Source organism: Schistocerca serialis, chromosome 7 (genome assembly GCF_023864345.2).
Source record: "Schistocerca serialis cubense isolate TAMUIC-IGC-003099 chromosome 7, iqSchSeri2.2, whole genome shotgun sequence".
NCBI classification, from domain to species: domain Eukaryota; kingdom Metazoa; phylum Arthropoda; class Insecta; order Orthoptera; family Acrididae; genus Schistocerca; species Schistocerca serialis.
In genome coordinates, this window is record NC_064644.1 from 617,179,515 (window position 1) to 617,201,553 (window position 22,039).

The following is a 22,039-nucleotide window of genomic DNA, read 5'->3' on the forward strand; positions in this document are numbered from 1 at the left end:
TAAATATAAAGGCACAATGCCGACTTAAGTACAAGAGTACTGACACACTAACTTTCTATGATATGAACCTCTCCTGTGAGTCCAGTTTTAGATTCCGATGCTTCACTTCAAGTTTACTGTATACCTTGGACCTTCTTATTGACGATGAAACACAGAAATTGCATCCGAATTTAATACAAAAGACACATTGCCGAATTAAGTACGTGAGGACTGATACTCTAACTTTCTATGATTTGCACCTCTCCTGTGAGTCCAGTTTTAGATTCCGATGCTTCACTTAAGGTTTACTGTATACCTTGGACATTCTTATTGACGATGAAACGCAGAAATTGCATCCGAATTTAAAACAAAAGGCACAATGCCGACTTAAGTACATGAAGATTGACACTATAACTTTCTATGATTTGAACCCGTCCTGTGAGTCCAGTTTTAGATTCCGATGCTTCACTTAAGGTTTACTGTGTTCCTTGGACCTTCTTATTGACGATGAAACACAGAAATTTCATCCGAATTTAAAACAAAAGGCACAAAGCCGACATAAGTACATGAGGACTGACACTCTAACTTTCTATGATTTGAACCTCTCCTGTGAGTCCAGTTTTAGATTCCGATGCTTCACTTCAGGTTTACTGTATACCTTGGACCTTCTTATTGACGATGAAACACAGAAATTACGTCGGAATTAAATTCAAAAGGCACAATGCCGACTTAAGTGCAACAGGACTGACACTTTAACTTTCTATGATTTGAACCTTTCCTTTGAGTCCAGTATTAGATTCCGATGCTCCACTTCATGTTTACTGTATACCTTGGACCTTCTTATTGACGATGAAACACAGATATTGCATCGGAATTAAATTCAAAACGCACAATGCCGACTTAAGTACAAGAGGACTGAAACTTTAACTTTCTATGATTTGAACCTCTCCTGTGAGCCCAGTTTAAGATTCCGATGCTTCACTTCTGGTTTACTGTTTCCCTTGGACCTTCATATTGACGATGAAACACAGAAATTGCGTCCGAAATTAATACAAAAGGCACAATGCCGTCTTAAGTACAAGACGACTGACTCTCTAACTTTCTATGATTTGAACCTCTCTTGTGAGCCCAGTTTATGATTCCGATGCTTCACTTCTGGTTTACTGTTTTCCTTGGACCTTCTTATTGACGATGAAACACAGAAATGGCATCCGAATTTAATGCAAAAGGCACAATGCCGACTTAAGTACAAGAGGAATGACACTGTAACTTTCTATGATTTGAACCTCTCCTGTGAGTCCAGTTTTAGATTCCGATTCTTCACTTCAGGTTTACTGTATACCTTGGACGTTCTTATTGACGATGAAACAGAGAAATTGCACCCGAATAAAGTACAAAAGGCACAATGCCGACAAAAGTACAGGAGGACTGACTCTTCTTACATTCTATGATTTGAACCTCTCCTGTGAGAGCGGTTTTAGATTCCGATGCTTCACTTCAAGTTTACTGTATACCTTGGACCTTCTTATTGACGATGAAACACAGAAATTGCATCCGAATTTAATACAAAAGGCACAATGCCGACTTAAGTACAAGAGGACTGACACTCTAACTTTCTATGATTTGAAGCTCTCTTGTGAGTCCAGTTTTAGATTCCGATGCTTCACTTCAGGTTTACTTTATCCCTTGGACCTTCTTACTGACGATGAAACTGAAAAATTGCATCCGAATTTAATACAAAAGGCACAATGCCGACTTAAGTACAAGAGGACTGCCAATCTAACTTTCTATGATTTGAACCTCTCCTGTGAGTCCAGTTTTAGATTCTAATACTTCACTTCAGGTTTACTGTATACCTTGGACCTTCTTATTGACGATGAAGCACAGAAATTGCATCGGAGTTAAATTCAAAAGGCACAATGCCGACTTAAGTACAAGAGGACTGACACTCTAACTTTCTATGATTTAAGCCTCTATTGTGAGTGCAGTTTTAGGTTCCGATGCTTCACTTCAGGTTTACTGTATACCTTGGACCTTCTCATTGACGATGAAACACAGATATTGCAACCGAATTTAATACAAAAGGCACAATGCCGGCTTCAGTACATGAAGACTAACACTATAACCTTCTATGATTTGAACCTCTCCTGTGGGACCTTTTTTTAATTCCGTTGCTTCACTTCAGGTTTACTGTATTCCTTGGACCTTCTTATTGACGATTAAAGACAGAAATTGAATCCGAATTTAATACAAGAGGCACAATGCCGTCTTAAGTACAAGAGGACTTACTCTTCTTACTGTCTATGTTTAGCACCTTTCCTGTGAGACCAGTTTCAGATTCCGATGGTTAACTTCAGTTGTACTGTATCCCTTGGAGCAACTTATTGACGTTGGAACACAGAAATTGGATCCGAATTAAATACAAAAGGCAAAATGCCACTTAAGTACAAGAGGACTGACACTTCTTACATTCTATGATTTTAACCTCTCCTGTGAGACCGGTTTTAGATTCCGATGCTTCACTTTGGGTTTACTGTATACCTTGGACCCTCTTATTGACGATGAAACACAGAAATAGCATCGAATTAAATTGAAAAGGCTCAATGCAGACTTAAGTACAAGAGGACTGACACTCTACCTTTCTAGTATTTGAACGTCTCCTGTGAATCCAGTTTTAAATTGCGATGCTTCACTTAAGGTTTACTGTATTCCTTGGACCTTCTTATTGACGACGAAACACAGAAATTGCATCCGAATTTAATACAAAAGGCACAATGCCGACTTAAGTACAATAGGACTTACTCTTCTTACTGTCTATGTTTAGCACCTTTCCAGTGAGACCAGTTTCAGATTCCGATGCTTAACTTCAGGTTTACTGTATCCCTTGGACCTTCTTATTGACGACGAAACACAGAAATTGCATCCGAATTTAATACAAAAGGCACAATGCCGACTTAAGAACAAGAGGACTGACACTCTAACTTTCTATGATTTGAACCTCACCTGTGAGTCCAGTTTTAGAATCTGATGCATCACTTCAGGTTTACTGTATACCTTGGACCTTCTTATTGACGTGGAAGCACAGAAATTGCATCGGAATTAAATTCAAAAGGCACAATGCTGATTAAGTACAAGAGGACTGACACTCTAACTTTCTATGAATTGAACCTCTCCTGTGAGCCCAGTTTAGGATTCCGATGCTTCACTTTTCGTTTACTGTTTCCCATGGACCTTCATATTGACGATGAAACTCAGAAATTGCATCCGAAATTAATACAAAAGGCACAATGCCGACTTAAGTACATGAGGACTAACACTCTAACTTTCTATGATTTGAACCTCTCCTGTGAGTCCAGTTTTAGATTCCGATGCCTCACTTCAGGTTTACTGTATACCTTGGACCTTCTTATTGACGATGAAACACAGAAATTACATCCGAATTTAATACAAAAGACACAATGCCGAATTAAGTACATGAGGACTGATACTCTTACTTTCTATGATTTGCACCTCTCCTGTGAGTCCACTTTTAGATTCCAATGCTTCACTTAAGGTTTACTGTATACCTTGGATCTTCTTATTGACGATGAAACACAGAAATAGCATCGAATTAAATTCAAAAGGCACAATGCCGACTAAAGTACAAGAGGACTGAAACTTTAACATTCTATGATCTGTACCTCTCCTGTGAGTCCAGTTTTAGATTCCAATGCTTCACTTCAGGTTTACTGTATCCCTTGGACCTTCTTACTGACGACGAAGCACAGAAATTGCATCCGAATTTAATACAAAAGGCACAATGCCGACTTAAGTACAAGAGGACTGACACTTTAACTTTCTATGATTTGAACCTTTCCTTTGAGTCCCAAATTAGATTCCGATGCTTCACTTCAGGTTTACTGTATACCTTGGACCTTCTTATTGACGATGAAACACAGATATTGCATCGGAATTAAATTCAAAACGCACAATGCCGACATAAGTACAAGAGGACTTACACTCTAATTTTCTTGATTTGAACCTCTCCTGTGAGTCCAGTTTTAGATTCTGATGCTTCACTTCAGGTTTACTGTGTTCCTTGGACCATCTTATTGACGATGAAACACAGAAATTGCATCCGAATTTAAATATAAAGGCACAATGCCGACTTAAGTACAAGAGTACTGACACACTAACTTTCAATGATATGAACCTCTCCTGTGAGTCCAGTTTTAGATTCCGATGCTTCACTTCAAGTTTACTGTATACCTTGGACCTTCTTATTGACGATGAAACACAGAAATTGCATCCGAATTTAATACAAAAGACACATTGCCGAATTAAGTACATGAGGACTGATACTCTAACTTTCTATGATTTGCACCTCTCCTGTGAGTCCAGTTTTAGATTCCGATGCTTCACTTAAGGTTTACTGTATACCTTGGACATTCTTATTGACGATGAAACGCAAAAATTGCATCCGAATTTAAAACAAAAGGCACAATGCCGACTTAAGTACATGAGGATTGACACTATAACTTTCTATGATTTGAACCTCTCCTGTGAGTCCAGTTTTAGATTCCGATGCTTCACTTCAGGCTTATTGTACACATTGGATCTTCGTATTGACGATGAAACACAGAAATTGCATCGAATTAAATTCAAAAGGCTCAATGTCGACTTAGGTACAAGAGGACTGACACTCTAACTTTCTATGATTTAAGCCTCTCCTGTGAGTCCAGTTTTAGATTCCGATGCTTCACTTCAGGTTTACTGTATCCCTTGCACCTTCTTATTGACGATGAGACACAGAAATTGCATCCGAATTTAAACCAAAGGCACAATGCCGAATTAAGTACATGAGGACTGATACTCTAACTTTCTATGATTTGAACCTCTCCTGTGAGTAAAGTTTTAGATTCCGATGCTTCACTTCAGGTTTACTGTATACCTTGGTTCTTCTTATTGACGATGAAACACAGAAATAGCATCGAATTAAATTCAAAAGGCACAATGCCGACATAAGTACAAGAGGACTGAAACTCTAACTTTCTATGATTTGAACCCCTCCTGTGAGTCCAGTTTTAGATTCCGATGCGTCACTTCAGGTTTAATGTATACCTTGCACCTTCTTATTGACGATGAAACACAGAAATTGCATCTAAATTTAATACAAAAGACACATTGCCGAATTAAGTACATGAGGACTGATACTCTTACTTTCTATGATTTGCACCTCTCCTGTGAGTCCACTTTTAGATTCCGATGCTTCACTTAAGGCTTACTGTATACCTTGGACATTCTTACTGACGATGAAACACAGAAATTGCATCCGAATTTAAAACAAAAGGCACAATGCCGACTTAAGTACATGTGGACTGACACTCTAACTTTCTATGATTTGAACCTCTCCTGTGAGTCCAGTTTTAGATTCCGATGCTTCACTTCAGGTTTACTGTATACCTTGGACCTTCTTATTGACGACGAAACACAGAAATTGCATCCGAATTTAATACTAAAGGCACAATGCCGGCTTAAGTACATGAGGACTAACACTCTAACTTTCTATGATTTGAACCTCTCCTGTGGGACCGGTTTTACATTCCGATGCTTCACTTCAGGTTTACTGTATTCCTTGGACCTTCTTATTGACGACGAAACACAGAAATTGCATCCGAATTTAATACAAAAGGCACAATGCCGACCTAAGTACAAGAGGACTTACTCTTCTTATTGTCTATGTTTAGCACCTTTCCTGTGAGACCAGTTTCAGATTCCGATGCTTAACTTCAGGTTTACTGTATCCCTTGGACCTTCTTATTGACGACGAAACACAGAAATTGCATCCGAATTTAATACAAAAGGCACAATGCCGACTTAAGAACAAGAGGACTGACACTCTAACTTTCTATGATTTGAACCTCACCTGTGAGTCCAGTTTTAGAATCTGATGCATCACTTCAGGTTTACTGTATACCTTGGACCTTCTTATTGACGATGAAACACAGAAATTGCATCCGAATTTAATACAAAAGACACAATGCCGAATTAAGTACATGAGGACTGATACTCTTACTTTCTATGATTTTAACCTCTCCTGTGAGTCCAGTTTTAAATTCCGATGCTTTACATAAGGTTTACTGTATACCTTGGACATTCTTATTGACGATGAAAACAGAAATTGCATCCAAATTTAAAACAAAAGGCACAATGCTGACTTAAGTACAAGAGGACTGACACTCTAACTTTCTATGATTTGAACCTCTCCTGTGAGTCCAGTTTCAGATTCCGATTCTTCACTTCAGGTTTACTGTATACCTTGGACCTTCTTATTGACGATGAAACAGAGAAATTGCATTCGAATTAAGTACAAAAGGCACAATGCCGACATAAGTACAGGAGGACTGACTCTTCTTACATTCTATGATTTGAACCTCTCCTGTGAGACCGGTTTTAGATTCCGATGCTTCACTTCAGGTTTACTGTATACCTTGGACCTTCTTATTGACGATGAAACACAGAAATTGCTTCCGAATTTAGTACAAAAGGCACAATGCCGACTTAAGTACAAGAGGACTGACTCTTCTTACTGTCTATGTTCAGAACCTTTCCTGTGAGACCAATTTTAGATTCCGATGCTTCACTTCAAGTTTACTGTATACCTTGGACCTTCTTATTGACGATGAAATACAGAAATTGCATCCGAATTTAAAACAAAAGGGACAATGCCGACTTAAGTACAAGAGGACTGACACTCTAACTTTCTATGATTTGAACCTCTCCTGTGAGTCCAGTTTTAGATTCCGATTCTTCACTTCAGGTTTACTGTATACCTTGGACCTTCTTATTGACGATGAAACACAGACATTACGTCGGAATTAAATTCAAAAGGCACAATGCCGACTTAAGTACAACAGGACTGACACTTTAACTTTCTATGATTTGAACCATTCCTTTGAGTCCAGTATTAGATTCCGATGCTTCACTTCAGGTTTACCGTATACCTTGGACCTTCATATTGACGATGAAACACAGAAATTGTGTCCGAAATTAATACAAAAGGCACAATGCCGTCTTAAAACAGGAGGACTGACTCTCTAACTTTCTATGATTTGAACCTCTCCTGTGAGCCCAGTTTATGATTCCGATGCTTCACTTCTGGTTTACTGTTTTCCTTGGACCTTCTTATTGACGATGAAATACAGAAATTGCATCCGAATTTAAAACAAAAGGGACAATGCCGACTTAAGTACAAGAGGACTGACACTCTAACTTTCTATGATTTGAATCTATCCTGTGAGTCCAGTTTTAGATTCCGATGCTTCACTTCAGGTTTACTGTATCCCTTGGACCTTCTTATTGACGATGAAACACAGAAATTGCATCCGAATTTGATACAAAAGGCACAATGCCGAATTAAGTACATGAGGACTGATACTCTAACTTTCTATGATTTGAACCTCTCTTGTGAGTCCAGTTTTAGATTGCGATGCTTCACTTCAGGTATACTGTATCCCTTGGACCTTCTTATTGACGATGAAACACAGAAATTGCATCCGAATTTAATACAAAAGGCACAATGCCGGCTTAAGTACATGAGGACTAACACTCTAACTTTCTATGATTTGAACCTCTCCTGTGGGACCGGTTTTAGATTCCGATGCTTCACTTCAGGTTTACTGTATTCCTTGGACCTTTTTATTGACGATTAAACACAGAAATTGAATCCGAATTTAATACAAGAGGCACAATGCCGACTTAAGTACAAGAGGACGTACTCTTCTTCCTGTCTATGATTAGCACCTTTCCTGTGAGACCAGTTTCAGATTCCGATGCTTAACTTCAGGTTTACTGTATCCCTTGGAGCAACTTATTGACGATGAAACACAGAAAATGGATCCGAATTAAATACAAAAGGCACAATGCCACTTAAGTACAAGAGGACTGACACTTCTTACATTCTATGATTTTAACCTCTCCTGTGAGACCGGTTTTAGATTCCGATGCTTCACTTCGTGTTTACTGTATACCTTGGACCTTCTTAATGACGATGAAACACAGATATTGCATCGGAATTAAATTCAAAAGGCACAATGCCGACTCAAGTACAAGAGGACTTACAGTCTAACTTTCTATGATTTGAACCCGTCCTGTGAGTCCAGTTTTAGATTCCGATGCTTCACTTAAGGTTTACTGTGTTCCTTGGACCTTCTTATTGACGATGAAACACAGAAATTGCATCCGAATTTAAAACAAAAGGCACAATGCCGACATAAGTACATGAGGACTGACACTCTAATTTTCTATGATTTGAATCTCTCCTGTGAGTCCAGTATTAGATTCCGATGCTTCACTTTAGGTTTACTGTATACCTTGGAACTTCTTATTGACGATGAAACACAGATATTGCATCAGAATTAAATTCAAAACGCACAATGCCGACTTAAGTACAAGAGGACTGAAATTTTAGTTTTCTATGATTTGAACCTCTCCTGTGAGCCCAGTTTAAGATTCCGATGCTTCACTTCTGGTTTACTGTTTCCCTTGGACCTTCATATTGACGATGAAACACAGAAATTGTGTCCGAAATTAATACAAAAGTCACAATGCCGTCTTAAGTACAAGAGGACTGACTCTCTAACTTTCTATGATTTGAACCTCTCCTGTGAGCCCAGTTTATGATTCCGATGCTTCACATCTGGTTTACTGTTTTCCTTGGACCTTCTTATTGACGATGAAATACAGAAATTGCATCCGAATTTAAAACAAAAGGGACAATGCCGACTTAAGTACAAGAGGACTGACACTCTAACTTTCTATGATTTGAATCTCTCCTGTGAGTCCAGTATTAGATTCCGATGCTTCACCTCAGGTTTACTGTATACCTTGGAACTTCTTATTGACGATGAAACACAGATAGTGCATCGGAATTAAATTCAAAAGGCACAATGCCGACTTAAGTAAATGAGGACTTACAGTCTAACTTTCTATGATTTGAACCCGTCCTGTGAGTCCAGTTTTAGATTCCGATGCTTCACTTAAGGTTTACTGTGTTCCTTGGACCTTCTTATTGACGATGAAACACAGAAATTGCATCCGAATTTAAAACAAAAGGCACAATGCCGACATAAGTACATGAGGACTGACACTCTAATTTCCTATGATTTGAACCTCTCCTGTGAGTCCAGTTTTAGATTCCGATGCTTCACTTCAGGTTTACTGTATACCTTGGACCTTCTTATTGACGATGAAACACAGAAATTACGTCAGAATTAAATTCAAAAGGCACAATGCCGACTTAAGTACAACAGGACTGACACTTTAACTTTCTATGATTTGAACCTTTCCTTTGAGTCCAGTATTAGATTCCGATGCTTCACTTCATGTTTACTGCATACCTTGGACCTTCTTATTGACGATGAAACACAGAAATTGCATCGGAATTAAATTCAAAACGCACAATGCCGACTTAAGTACAAGAGGACTGAAACTTTAACATTCTATGTTTTGAACCTCTCCTGTGAGCCCAGTTTAAGATTCCGATGCTTCACTTCTGGTTTACTGTTTCCCTTGGACCTTCATATTGACGATGAAACACAGAAATTGCGTCCGAAATTAATACAAAGCGCACAATGCCGTCTTAAGTAAAAGACGACTGACTCTCTAACTTTCTATGATTTGAACCTGTCTTGTGAGCCCAGTTTATGATTCCGATGCTTCACTTCTGGTTTACTGTTTTCCTTGGACCTACTTATTGACGATGAAACACAGAAATGGCATCCGAATTTAATGCAAAAGGCACAATGCCGACTTAAGTACAAGAGGACTGACACTGTAACTTTCTATGATTTGAACCTCTCCTGTGAGTCCAGTTTTAGATTCCGATTCTTCACTTCAGGTTTAGTGTATACCTTGGACGTACTTATTGACGATGAAACAGAGAAATTGCATCCGAATAAAGTACAAAAGGCACAATGCCGACAAAAGTACAGGAGGACTGACTCTTCTTACATTCTATGATTTGAACCTCTCCTGTGAGAGCGGTTTTAGATTCCGATGCTTCACTTCAGGTTTTCTGTATCCCTTGGACCTTCTTATTGGCGATGAAACACAGAAATTGGATCCGAATTTAGTACAAAAGGCACAATGCCGACAAAAGTACAGGAGGACTAACTCTTCTTACATTCTATGATTTGAACCACTCCTGTGAGAGCGGTTTTAGATTCCGATGCTTCACTTCAGGTTTTCTGTATCCCTTGGACCTTCTTATTGACGATGAAACACAGAAATTGGATCCGAATTTAGTACAAAAGGCACAATGCCGACTTAAGTACAAGAGGACTGACTCTTCTTACTGTCTATGTTCAGAACCTTTCCTGTGAGACCAATTTTAGATTCCGATGCTTCACTTCAAGTTTACTGTATACCTTGGACCTTCTTATTGACGATGAAACACAGAAATTGAATCCGAATTAAATACAAAAGGCACAATGCCGACCTAAGTACAAGAGGACTGACACTCTAACTTTCTATGATTTGAACCTCTCTTGTGAGTCCAGTTTTAGATTCCGATGCTTCACTTCAGGTTTACTGTATCCCTTATACCTTCTTATTGACGATGAAACTGAGAAATTGCATCCGAATTTAATACAAAAGGCACAATGCCGACTTAAGTACAAGAGGACTGACAATCTAACTTTCTATGATTTGAACCTCTCCTGTGAGTCCAGTTTTAGATTCTGATACTTCACTTCAGGTTTACTGTATACCTTGGACCTTCTTATTGACGATGAAGCACAGAAATTGCATCGGAATTAAATTCAAAAGGCACAATGCCGACTTAAGTACAAGAGGACTGACACTCTAACTTTCTATGATTTAAGCCTCTCCTGTGAGTCCAGTTTTAGGTTCCGATGCTTCACTTCAGGTTTACTGTATACCTTGGACCTTCTCATTGACGATGAAACACAGAAATTGCATCCGAATTTAATACAAAAGGCACAATGCCGGCTTAAGTACATGAGGACTAACACTATAACTTTCTATGATTTGAACCTCTCCTGTGGGACCTGTTTTAGATTCCGTTGCTTCACTTCAGGTTTACTGTATTCCTTGGACCTTCTTATTGACGATTAAAGACAGAAATTGAATCCGAATTTAATACAAGAGGCACAATGCCGTCTTAAGTACAAGAGGACTTACTCTTCTTACTGTCTACGTTTAGCACCTCTCCTGTGAGACCAGTTTCAGATTCCGATGGTTAACTTCAGGTTTACTGTATCCCTTGGAGCAACTTATTGACGTTGGAACACAGAAATTGGATCCGAATTAAATACAAAAGGCACAATGCCACTTAAGTACAAGAGGACTGACACTTCTTACATTCTATGATTTTAACCTCTCCTGTGAGACCGGTTTTAGATTCCGATGCTTCACTTCGGGTTTACTGTATACCTTGGACCTTCTTATTGACGATGAAACACAGAAATAGCATCGAATTAAATTGAAAAGGCTCAATGCAGACTTAAGTACAAGAGGACTGACACTCTACCTTTCTAGTATTTGAACGTCTCCTGTGAGTCCAGTTTTAGATTGCGATGCTTCACTTAAGGTTTACTGTATTCCTCGGACGTTCTTATTGACGATGAAACACAGAAAATGCTTCCGAAAGTAATACAAAAGGCACAATGCCGTCTTAAGTACAAGACGACTGACTCTCTAACTTTCTATGATTTGAACCTCTCTTGTGAGCCCAGTTTATGATTCCGATGCTTCACTTCTGGTTTACTGTTTTCCTTGGACCTTCTTATTGACGATGAACCACAGAAATGGCATCCGAATTTAATGCAAAAGGCACAATGCCGACTTAAGTACAACAGGACTGACACTGTAACTTTCTATGATTTGAACCTCTCCTGTGAGTCCAGTTTTAGATTCCGATTCTTCACTTCAGGTTTACTGTATACCTTGGACGTTCTTATTGACGATGAAACAGAGAAATTGCACCCGAATTAAGTACAAAAGGCACAATGCCGACAAAAGTACAGGAGGACTGACTCTTCTTACATTCTATGATTTGAACCTCTCCTGTGAGAGCGGTTTTAGATTCCGATGCTTCACTTCAGGTTTTCTGTATCCCTTGGACCTTCTTATTGACGATGAAACAGAGAAATTGCATCCGAATTTAATACAAAAGGCACAATGCCGACTTAAGTACAGGAGGACTGACACTCTAACGTTCTCTGATTTGAACCTCTCCTGTGAGTGCAGTTTTAGATTCTGATGCTTCACTTCAGGTTTACTGTATACCTTGGACCTTCTTATTGACGATGAAGCACATAAAATGCATCGGAATTAAATTTAAAAGGCACAATGCCGACTTAAGTACAAGAGGACTGACACTCTAACTTTCTATTATTTGAACGTCTCCTGTGAGTCCAGTTTTAGATTGCGATGCTTCACTTAAGGTTTACTGTATCCCTCGGACGTTCGTATTGACGATGAAATACAGAAATTGCATCCGAATTTAAAACAAAAGGCACAATGCCGACTTAAGTACAAGAGGACTGACACTCTAACTTTCTATGATTTGAACCTCTCCTGTGAGTCCAGTATTAGATTCCGATGCTTCACCTCAGGTTTACTGTATACCTTGGACCTTCTTATTGACGATGAAACACAGATATTGCATCGGAATTAAATTCAAAAGGCACAATGCCGACTTAAGTACAAGAGGACTGATACTCTAACTTTCTATGATTTAAGCCTCTCCTGTGAGTCCAGTTTTAGATTCCGATGCTTCACTTCAGGTTTACTGTATCCCTTGGACCTTCTTATTGACGATGAAACACAGAAATTGCATCCAGATTTAATACAATAGGCACAATGCCGAATTAAGTACTTGAGGACTGATACTCTAACTTTCTATGATTTGAACCTCTCCTGTGAGTAAAGTTCTAAATTCCGATGCTTCACTTCAGGTTTACTGTATACCTTGGATCTTCTTATTGACGATGAAACACAGAAATAGCATCGAATTAAATTCAAAAGGCACAATGCCGACTAAAGTACAAGAGGACTGAAACTTTAACATTCTATGATCTGTACCTCTCCTGTGAGTCCAGTTTTAGATTCCGATGCTTCACTTCAGGTTTACTGTATCCATTGGACCTTCTTACTGACGACGAAGCACAGAAATTGCATCCGAATTTAATACAAAAGGCACAATGCCGACTTAAGTACAAGAGGACTGACACTTTAACTTTCTATAATTTGAACCTTTCCTTTGAGTCCCAAATTAGATTCCGATCTTCACTTCAGGTTTACTGTATACCTTGGACCTTCTTATTGACGATGAAACACAGAAATTGCAACGGAATTAAATTCAAAACGCACAATGCCGACTTAAGTACAAGAGGACTGACACTCTAACTTTCTATGATTTGAACCTCTCCTGTGTGTCCAGTTTTAGATTCCGATGCTTCACTTCAGGCTTACTGTACACATTGGATCTTCGTATTGACGATGAAACACAGAAATTGCATCGAATTAAATTCAAAAGTCTCAATGTCGACTTAAGTTCTAGAGGACTGACACTCTATCTTTCGATGATTTAAGCCTCTCCTATGAGTCCAGGTTTAGATTCCGATGCTTCACTTCATGTTTACTGTAAACCTTGGCCCTTCTTATTGACGACGAAACACAGAAATTGCATCCAAATTTAATACAAAAGGCACAATGCCGGCTTAAGTACATGAGGACTAACACTCTAACTTTCTATGATTTGAACCTCTCCTGTGGGATCGGTTTTAGATTCCGATGCTTCACTTCAGGTTTACTGTATTCCTTGGACCTTCTTATCGACGACGAAACACAGAAATTGCATCCGAATTTAATACAAAAGGCACAATGCCGACATAAGTACAAGAGGACTTACTCTTCTTACTGTCTATGTTTAGCACCTTTCCTGTGAGACCAGTTGCAGATTCCGATGTTTCACTTCAGGTTTACTGTATCCATTGGACCATCTTACTGACGACGAAGCACAGAAATTGCATCCGAATTTAATACAAAAGGCACAATGCCGACTTAAGTACAAGAGGACTGACACTTTAACTTTCTATAATTTGAACCTTTCCTTTGAGTCCCAAATTAGATTCCGATGCTTCACTTCAGGTTTACTGTATACCTTGGACCTTCTTATTGACGATGAAACACAGAAATTGCAACGGAATTAAATTCAAAACGCACAATGCCGACTTAAGTACAAGAGGACTGACACTCTAACTTTCTATGATTTGAACCTCACCTGTGAGTCCAGTTCTAGATTCTGATGCTTCACTTCAGGTTTACTGTATACCTTGGACCTTCTTATTGACGATGAAGCACAGAAATTGCATTGGAATTAAATTCAAAAGGCACAATGCCGACTTAAGTACAAGAGGACTGACACTCTAACTTTCTATGATTTGAACCCCTCCTGTGAGTCCAGTTTTAGATTCCGATGCTTCACTTGAGGTTTACTGTATACCTTGGACCTTCTTATTGACGATGAAACACAGAAATTGCATCCGAATTTAATACAAAAGACACATTGCCGAATTAGGTACATGAGGACTGATACTCTTACTTTCTATGATTTGCACCTCTCCTGTGAGTCCAGTTTTAGATTCCGATGCTTCACTTAAGGTTTACTGTATACCTTGGACATTGTTATTGACGATGAAACACAGAAATTGCATCCGAATTTAAAACAAAAGGCACAATGCCGACTTAAGTACATGAGGACTGACACTCTAACTTTCTATGATTTGAACCTCTCCTGTGTGTCCAGTTTTAGATTCCGATGCTTCACTTCAGGCTTACTGTACACATTGGATCTTCGTATTGACGATGAAACACAGAAATTGCATCGAATTAAATTCAAAAGGCTCAATGTCGACTTAAGTTCTAGAGGACTGACACTCTATCTTTCGATGATTTAAGCCTCTCCTATGAGTCCAGTTTTAGATTCCGATGCTTCACTACAGGTTTACTGTATACCTTCGCCCTTCTTATTGACGACGAAACACAGAAATTGCATCCGAATTTAATACAAAAGGCACAATGCCGGCTTAAGTACATGAGGACTAACACTCTAAGTTTCTATGATTTGAACCTCTCCTGTGGGACCGGTTTTAGATTCCGATGCTTCACTTCAGGTTTACTGTATTCCTTGGACCTTCTTATCGACGACGAAACACAGAAATTGCATCCGAATTTAATACAAAAGGCACAATGCCGACATAAGTACAAGAGGACTTACTCTTCTTACTGTCTATGTTTAGCACCTTTCCTGTGAGACCAGTTGCAGATTCCGATGCTTAACTTCAGGTTTACTGTATCCCTTGGACCTCCTTATTGACGACGAAACACAGAAATTGCATCCGAATTTAATACAAAAGGCACAATGCCGACTTAAGAACAAGAGGACTTACGCTCTAACTTTCTATGATTTGAACCTCTCTTGTGAATCCAGTTTTAGATTCCGATGCTTCACTTGAGGTTTACTGTATACCTTGGACCTTCTTATTGACGTGGAAGCACAGAAATTGCATCGGAATTAAATTCAAAATTCACAATGCCGATTAAGTACATGAGGACTGACACTCTAACTTTCTATGAATTGAACCTCTCCAATGAGCCCAGTTTAAGATTCCGATGCTTCACTTCAGGTTTACTGTACACCTTGGCCCTTCTTATTGACGATGAAACACAGAAATTACATCCGAATTTAATACAAAAGACACAATGCCGAATTAAGTACATGAGGACTGATACTCTTACTTTCTATGATTTTAACCTCTCCTGTGAGTCCAGTTTTAGATTCCGATGATTTACATAAGGTTTACTGTATACCTTGGACATTCTTATTGACGATGAAACACAGAAATTGCATCCGAATTTAAAACAAAAGGCACAATGCTGACTTAAGTACATGAGGACTGACACTCTAACTTTCTATGATTTGAACCTCTCTTGTGAGTCCAGTTTTAGATTCCGATGCTTCTTTTCAGGTTTACTGTATACCTTGGACCTACTTATTGACGATGAAACACAGAAATTGCATCCGAATTTAATACAAAAAGCACAATGCCGACTTAAGAACAAGAGGACTGACACTCTAACTTTCTATGATTTGAACCTCACCTGTGAGTCCAGTTTTAGAATCTTAGCCTAATTTCAGGTTCACTGTATACCTTGGACCTTCTTATTGACGATGAAGCACAGAAATTGCATCGGAATTAAATTCAAAAGGCACAATGCCGACTTAAGTACAAGAGGACTGACACTCTAACTTTCTATGAATTGAACCTCTCCTGTGAGCCCAGTTTAAGATTCCGATGCTTCACTTCTGGTTTACTGTTTCCCTTGGACCTTCTTACTGACGATGAAACACAGAAATTGCATCCGAAATTAATACAAAAGGCACAATGCCGACTTAAGTACAAGAGGACTGACTCTCTAACTTTCTATGATTTGAACCTCTCCTGTGAGCCCAGTTTAAGATTCCGATGCTTCACTACTGGTTTACTGTTTCCCTTGGACCTTCTTATCGACGATGAAACACAGAAATTGCTTCCGAATTTAATACAAAAGGCACAATGCCGACTTAAGTACAAGAGGACTGACACTCTAACTTTCTATGATTTCAACCTCTCCTGTGAGTCCAGTTTTAGATTCCGATTCCTCACTTCAGGTTTACTGTATACCTTGGACGTTCTTATTGACGATGAAACACAGAAATTGCATCCGAATTAAATACAAAAGGCACAATGCCGACTTATGTACAAGAGGACTGACTCTTCTTACATTCTATGATTTGAACCTCTCCTGTGAGACCGGTTTTAGATTCCGAAGCTTCACTTCAGGTTTTCTGTATCCCTTGGAGCTTCTTATTGACGATGAAACACAGAAATGGCATCCGAATTTAGTACAAAAGGCACAACGCCGACTGAAGTACAAGACGACTGACTCTTCTTACTGTCTACGTTCAGAACCTCTCCTGTGAGACCAATTTTAGATTCCGATGCTTCACTTCAGGTTTACTGTATACCTTGGACCTTCTTATTGACGATGAAACACAGAAAATGGCATCAGAATTTAATACAAATGCAAATTGCCGACTTAAGTACAAGAGGACTCACACTCTAACTTTCTATGATTTGAAGATCTCTCTTGTGAGTCCAGTTTTAGATTCCGATGCTTCACTTTTGGTTTACTGTATCCCTTGGACTTTCTTATTGACGATGAAGCACAGAAAATGCATCGGAATTAAATTCAAAAGGCACAATGCCGGCTTACTTACAAGAGGACTGACACTTTAACTTTCTATGATTTGAACCTCTCCAGTGAGTCCAGTTTAAGATTCCGATGCTTCCCTTCAGGTTTACTGTATCCCTTGGACCTTCTTATTGACGATGAAAAAGAGAAATTGCATCCGAATTTAATACAAAAGGCACAATGCCGACTTAAGTACAAGAGGACCGACACTCTAATTTTCTATGAATTGAACCTCTCCTGTGAGCCCAGTTTAAGATTCCGATGCTTCACTTCTGGTTTACTGTTTCCCTTGGACCTACTTATTGACGATGAAACACAGTTATTGCATCGGAATTTAACTCAAAAGGCACAATGCCGACTTAAGTACATGGGGACTGACACTCTAAATTTCTATGATTTGAACCTCTCCTGTGAGTCCAGTATTAGATTCCGATGCTTCACTTCAGGTTTACTGTGTTCCTTGGACCTTCTTATTAACGATGAAACACAGAAATTGCATTCGAATTTAAAACAAAAGGCACAATGCCGACTTAAGTACAAGAGGACTGACTCTCTAACTTTCTATGATTTGAACCTCTCCTGTGAGTCCAGTTTTAGATTCCGATGCCTCACTTCAGGTTGACTGTATCCCTTGGACCTTCTTATTGACGATGAAACACAGAAATGGCATCCGAAATTAATACAAAAGGAACAATTCCGAATTAAGTACATGGGGACTGATACTCTAATTTTCTATGATTTGAACCTCTCCTGTGAGTCCAGTTTTAGATTCCGATGCTTCACTTCAGGTTTACTGTACACATTGGATCTTCGTATTGACGATAAAACACAGAAATTGCATCGAATTAAATTCAAAAGGCTCAATGTCGACTTAAGTACAAGAGGACTGACACTTTAACTTTCTATGATTTGAACCTCTCCTGTCAGTCCAGTTTAAGATTCCGATGCTTCACATCAGGTATACTGTATCCCTTGGACCTTCTTATTGACGATGAAACAGAGATATTGCATCCGAATTTAATACAAAAGGCACAATGCCGACTTAAGAACAAGAGGACTGACACTCTAACTTTCTATGATTTGAACCTCACATGTGAGTCCAGTTTTAGAATCTGATGCTTCACTTCAGGTTTACTGCATACCTTGGACCTTCTTATTGACGTGGAAGCACAGAATTTGCATCGGAATTAAATTCAAAAGGCACAATGCCGACTTAAGTACAAGAGGACTGACACTCTCACTTTCTATGAATTGATCCTCTCCTGTGAGCCCAGTTTAAGATTCCGATGCTTCACTTCTGGTTTACTGTTTCCCTTGGACCTACTTATTGACGATGAAACACAGTTATTGCATCGGAATTTAACTCAAAAGGCACAATGCCGACTTAAGTACATGGGGACTGACACTCTAAATTTCTATGATTTGAACCTCTCCTGTGAGTCCAGTTTTAGATTCCGATGCTTCACTTCAGGTTTACTGTATACCTTGGACCTTCTTATTGACGATGAAACACAGAAATTGCATCCGAATATAATACAAAAGGCACAATGCCGACATAAGTACATGAGGACTGACACTCTATCTTTCTATGATTTGAACCTCTCTTGTGAGTCCAGTTTTAGATTCCGATGCTTCATTTAAGGTTTACTGTGTTCCTTGGACCTTCTTATTGTCGATGAAGCACAGAAATTGTATCCGAATTTAAAACAAAAGGCACAATGCCGACTAAAGTACAAGAGGACTGACACTTTCACTTTCTATGATTTGAACCTCTCCTGTGAGTCCAGGTTTGATTCCGATTCTTCACTTAAGGTTTACTGTGTTCCTTGGACCTTCTTATTGACGACGAAACACAGAAATTGAATCCGAATTTAAGACATAAGGCACGATGCCGACTTAAGTATAAGAGGACTGACACTCTAACTTTCTATGATTTGAACCTCTCCTGTGAGTCCAGTTTCAAATTCCGATGCTTCACTTCCGGTTTACTGTATACCTTGGACCTTCTTATTGACGATGAAACACAGAAATTGCATCGGAATAAATTCAAAAGGCACAATGCCGACTTAAGTGCATTAGAACTGACACTCTAACTTTCTATGATTTGAACCAATCCTGTGAGTCCAGTATTAGATTCCGATGCTTTACTTCAGGTTTACTGTGTTCCTTGGACCTTCTTATTGACGATGAAACACAGAAATTGCATCCAAATTTAAACCAAAAGGCACAATGCTGACTTAAGTACAAGTGGAACGACACTCTAACTTTCTATGATTTGAACCTGTCCTGTGAGTCCAGTTTTGATTATGATGATTCACTTAAGGTTTACTGTGTTCCTTGGACCTTCGTATTGACGATAAAACACAGAAATTGCATCCGAATATAAAACAAAAGGCACAATGCCGACTTAAGTACAAGAGGACTGTCACTCTAACTTTCTATGATTTTAACCTCTCCTGTGAGTCCAGTTTTAGATTCCAATGCATCACTTCAGGTTTACTGTATACCTTGGACCTTCTTATTGAAGATGAAAAACAGAAATTCCATCGGAATTAAATTCAAAAGGCACAATGCCAACTTAAAGACAAGAGGACTGACACTCTAACTATCTATGATTTGAACCTCTCCTGTGAGTCCAGTTTTAGATTCCGATGCTTCACTTAAGGATTACTGAGTTCCTTGGACCTTCTTATTGACGATGAAACACAGAAATTGCAACCGAATTTAAATCAAAAGGCACAATGCCGACTTAAGTACAAGAGGACTTGCACTCTAACTTTCTATGATTTGAACCTGTCCTGTGAGTCCTGTTTTGATTATGATGCTTCACTTAAGGATTACTGTATTCCTTGGACCTTCTTATTGACGATGAAATACAGAAATTGCAACCGAATTTAAAACAAAAGGCACAATGCCTACTTAAGTACAAGAGGACTGACACTCTAACTTTCTATGATTAGAACCTCTCCTGTGAGTCCAGTTTTAGATTCCGATGCTTCACTTCAGGTTTACTGTATACCTTGGACCTTCTTATTGACCATGAAACACAGAAATTGCATCCGAATTTAATACAAAAGGCACACTGCCGACTTAAGTACATGAGGACTGACACTCTATCTTTCTATGACTTGAACCTGTCCTGTGAGTCCAGTTTTAGATTCCGATGCTTCACTTCAGGTTTACTCTATACCTTGGACCTTCTTATTGACGATGAAACACAGAAATTGCATCCGAATTTAATACAAAAGGCACAATATCGAATTATGTACATGAGGACTGACACTCTAACTTTGTATGATTTGAACCTGTCCTGTGAGTCCAGTTTTAGATTCCGATGCTTCACCTCAGGGTTACTGTATACCTTGAACCTTCTTATTGACGATGAAACATAGAAATTGCATCGGAATTAAATTCAAAAGGCACAATGCCACCATAAGTACAAGAGGACTTACACTCTAACTTTCTATGATTTGAACCTCTCCTGTGAGTCCAGTTTTAGATTCCGATGCTTCACTTCAGGTTTACTGTATACCTTGGACCTTCTTATTGACGATGAAACACAGAAATTGCATCCGAATTTAATACAAAAGGCACAATGCTGACTTAAGTGCAAGAGGACTTACACTCTAAGTTTCTATGATTTGAACATCTCCTGTGAGTCCAGTTTTAGATTCCGATGCATCACTTCAGGTTTACTGTGTTCCTTGGACCTTCTTATTGACGATGAAACACAGAAATAGCATCCGAATTTAAACCAAAAGGCACAATGCTGACTTAAGTACAAGAGGACTGACACTCAAACTTTCTATGATTTGAACCTGTCCTGTGAGTCCAGTTTTGATTATGATGCTTCACTTAAGGTTTACTGTGTTCCTTGGACCTTCTTATTGACGATGAAACACAGAAATTGCATCCGAATTTAATACAAAAGGCACAATGCCGCATTAAGTACAAGAGGACTGACACTCTAACTTTCTATGATTTGAACCTCTCCTGTGAGTCCAGTTTTAGATTCCGATGCTTCACTTCAGGTTTACTGTATACCTTGGACCTTCTTACTGACGATGAAAAACAGAAATTGCATCGGAATTAAATTCAAAAGACACAATGCCGACTTAAAGACAAGAGGACTGACACTCTAACTATATATGATTTGAACCTCTCCTGTGAGTCCAGTTTTAGATTCCGATGCTTCACTTAAGGATTACTGAGTTCCTAGGACCTTCTTATTGACGATGAAACACAGAAATTGCAACCGAATTTAAATCAAAAGGCACAATGCCGACTTAAGTACATGAGGACTGTCACTCTAACTTTCTATGATTTGAACCTCTCCTGAGAGTCCAGTTTTAGATTCCGATGCTGTACTTCAGATTTACTGTATACCTTATACCTTCTTATTGACGATAAAACACAGAAATTGCATCCGAATTTAATACAAAAGGCACAATGCCTCATTAAGTACATGAGGACTGATACTTTAACTTTCTATGATATGAACCTCTCCTGTGAGTCCAGTTTTAGATTCCGATGCTTCACGTAAGGTTTACTGTATACCTTGGACCTTCTTATTGACGATGAAACACAGAAATTGCATCCGAATTTAAAACAAACGCAGAATGCCGACTTAAGTACATGAGGACTGACACTCTAACTTTGTATGATTCGAACCTCTCCTGTGAGTCCAGTTTTAGATTCCGATGCTTCACTTAAGGTTTACTGTGTTCCTTGTAACTTCTTATTGACGATGAAACACAGA